This window comes from Alosa pseudoharengus, unplaced genomic scaffold, assembly GCF_046254945.1.
Source record: "Alosa pseudoharengus isolate Yale_2024_CS ecotype anadromous, Long Island Sound unplaced genomic scaffold, YU_APseudo_1.1 YU_APseudo_1.1_scf_6, whole genome shotgun sequence".
Lineage (NCBI taxonomy): Eukaryota > Metazoa > Chordata > Actinopteri > Clupeiformes > Clupeidae > Alosa > Alosa pseudoharengus.
This window is the reverse complement of record NW_027468848.1, coordinates 2,535,517-2,538,904: the sequence shown is the minus strand read 5'-3', so window position 1 is coordinate 2,538,904 and position 3,388 is coordinate 2,535,517. Positions and strand designations below refer to the sequence as shown.

The 3,388-nt window shown below is 40.0% G+C and overlaps 1 long non-coding RNA gene across 1 annotated transcript; it reads left to right on the top strand.

Moving 5' to 3' along the window:
• Positions 1-1,073: 1,073 nt before the first annotated feature.
• Positions 1,074-3,091, top strand: LOC143105830 (uncharacterized). Its single transcript, XR_012983554.1, has 4 exons — positions 1,074-1,353; positions 2,647-2,755; positions 2,845-2,907; positions 3,053-3,091. It is a non-coding gene; the product is annotated as an uncharacterized LOC143105830 (long non-coding RNA).
• Positions 3,092-3,388: the final 297 nt, after the last annotated feature.

Sequence of the window (3,388 nt, the reverse complement as noted above, 5' to 3'; positions counted from 1 at the left end):
TCTATAATGCATTAGCGTCAATCTGGGCAAAGATCTAGCGAAAATAAAATCACCATAAATCGTCAAAATCTCAAGCAATTATCTAATTTTTTGGGTTGTTCCAACTGACAGGCATGTATTTATGGTTGAGTCTACAGAAAACTAAGCTTAAGACGATAATAAAGATACATTTTACCCGTCTAGCCCCATAGACTCCCATTCATTCTGCACTAGCTAGCGGCGGCCCCTAGAGGAACAATGAGTAAACTGCAACCAGGTTCGATACAATGAAAGTAAACAGGCTCTTCGTAGACAGGCTCTGGTTGAGGCCACATACCCCTCGTCTCGTTTACTCATGTAAGTTGTAATCTCACCAGAAGTTGCTGTAGATCTGTAGAACATTTACCTCTGCTACTACATAGGCTACGCCAGTCGTTACTTTTATAATCATGGGTCAGTGCCATGGGCAAACGAGATGTAGCTGAATTCATAAATGACAAAGCCATGAGAAAGGTGATTTTCTTACGTTTCAACAACAAAGAAGCCGATCTGCCATCATTGTGAGAAGTTCCCAAATTTGTCGCTAATCGCTAAAAAGGTTTTCTATCGCTGGGGATGGCCAAACGTCGCTAAATAGGTAACGCTGACAATACAGGAGAACTAGTTTAGCGATTCAGATCCCTGTACAAAGATGGCGGCGGTGTTGACGCATGCTGAGAAGCAGAAGGCGACATCTAGTGTATATATCTATGGCTTCTGATTAGGTGGCAATGACGTCAATGGTAATGCGTCTATTCATTCCAATTCCATGCCGTGTTAAATGTGTTGGCATTGTGTGATTGATTGCGCCTCTATCAGCTTTAGAAACTGGAGACAATAACAGCTATAGTCGATACTAACACAAGCTCCATTTCAGTTTTTGAAGTAACATACAAAATGTTTGCAGTCACTTGATTTAGATCCACTCAAATGATTGGTCTTATAAAATCTAAGTAAGGTAAACATCATATCAAGATAATATTTATTTTAGGCTAATATCAATTTTACTAAATAAAAAATATATACTTTTGTGCTTTTTTTTACGTATTAGGTGAACTTTAAACAAAAATCTATCAATAGAGCACTTTTCACAACTAAGAAAATTCACTTCTTTCATTTTACAATTCACTTCAGTTCAATCAGACAGGCTCTCCCTTACACGTAGGCCTACCCCCACGCCAGTAGGGGGAAGACAGCGCCTCTGCTTTCAGGTGATCGATTGAAGTCTTGTCCTGACTTCCGTAAACGGGCTCTGTTTGAATTCCGTGATTCTTGAACGCCGCTGGAAGAAGTCTTGGAATGGATTACACTCGTCTTGAATTCGATCTCACGAAAGTAAGTGAAATATGTTACAGTTTCATGATGTAGGCCTAGTGGTTGTAATGCAAGAGTTTGAGGTTTAACCTTAAGTCCTTTCACTTCTAGGGCTTTGTTATATTCCGATTCTGCCAAGTTTGTAATTTACCAGAGCACATTGCTCGTTCGTCTTTGTTTGAGCTGTTCTCAACGTGTTATGTTTTGCAGCATTGTATGTTTTGTGTCATCGTGCTAACCTGCTCACGTTGATGTTACAAATAATAGCACTAGACTACCGTTTCTTTTAATTAGTTTTAGTGTACAGTCAGTCCTTTTAGGCAAGTCACTCGGCAGCAGTGGTGTAGGCTAGTGGATATATAGGCCTACTGTATGTAGCTGGATCTAGGCTACTGTGATGTAGGCTAGTTAGCTGTAGTGGGTAGGCTATACTGTGATCAACCCCAAATGTATCCTAGTCTATTTTAAGTGGGTATACTGAGATGGTGATGCTTTTTAAGTTGGTATAACCAACTGAACAGTCCTGCATATGTAGGCTACACTAGAGCCATAGAGATGGCTATAGATAATGTCAGAGAATGTCTAATAATCCTTAGAAGGGCTCTGATAATGTGTAGGCTACACTGTCGGCGGCCATTTTGTAACACAGTTGATCGGATAGACGATTCAAGTGAATAGACCTCTGAATTTTGCCTTCAAAAAGCTGAGATCCGGTAGCCTATCTTGCAATTTTTGCTATGGGAAAATAACATGGGGAGAGAATTATTGCACTCTCCCGGGGACGAAGAAGTCTGAAATGCAGACATTTTGCTCAACACACGTTTGTCCTCTGCCTTCGAGTGGTAGGCTAACTGTGATCTTCAACAGGCCTACGTTAAGACAGCAACTTAGATTTTTGCTACCCCAGACCTAACTTGCAATGTAACTTGTCATAGGTAGTTAGGTTAAATTAACACCCTGATCTCCTTATAGGCAAAGATGGCAGTTTTGGTTCCTTTTTGTAGGCGAACTTCAGAGGTCTGTTGGGAAGCATACAGGAAGGGGCGGAATGTGTGTAGTAGGCTATACACAGCTGCCATACTGGCTTTACAAACTAAGCCCATGCATTTCTATGGATGCTGTGTCTCCCCATTAGAAATTCTCTGGGCTACAATACAAAAATCAAGTCAAAAGCTGGGCCAAATATCCAGTCAAGAAAATCTGGTTGTGTACAGATGACTGATTGCTGCAATACTATCAATAATAGTTTTCTCTATATGGAAATACTGCTTTGCTCTACTACTGGCTCACAAAAACGTTGTTCTCTTAACGTAGATTCATACACCAAAGCTATGGAAAAATGTCAGCGGCTGATGGACACTTCTAGCATTGAGGCGGAAGAAGATGCGAGCGTCCACAAAAGGCAGTGCATGGTCACGTGATGGTAAGACCTCTTAAATACAGACTACATTATTTGCACAATTAAAATATTCTTTTTGCAATCAGTGCAGATTGTATGGTCTTTTATTTCAGATGAATCTGTTCCGCAAGCAAGAAAGCATTCCAGGATGGTGCGTGTGCCTGGAAGCCCTGTCTGTAAGTTAACATTTATACATGTATTATTTAAGAAAACCAGTTGAGTCATATTTCCTACCATGGAACTACTGACATTCATGTTTATTAACCTAGTGCATATCATGTTACTGTTCTGATGTATTTGTCTCTTCCTGCCTTTTATTAGGTCAGCAGATGTCACTGCCTCCACCACCTGCATGTGAGTTTTTCTTTTTAGCGATTGTTTAATGTAACAGCATAGGTTTATCTTTTGCAAATGTCATGTGCAAGAAACCTACTATAAATTAACTGACCAATATTCATATTTACTTTCTTTTTAGATGAGTCAACACCACACAGGCAACCAGCTCATTGCCCAGAGCTGGATGGGTCTATTATAACGCCTTCCACTTCATCTTGGGACCCAGTTGAAGGTACAGTGTCTTTGAATTTTCCATTTCCAAGTAAATACAATTTCATGACAAGGAACTTGAGAGTAAGTAACTTTTTTTTTTGTTGTAAA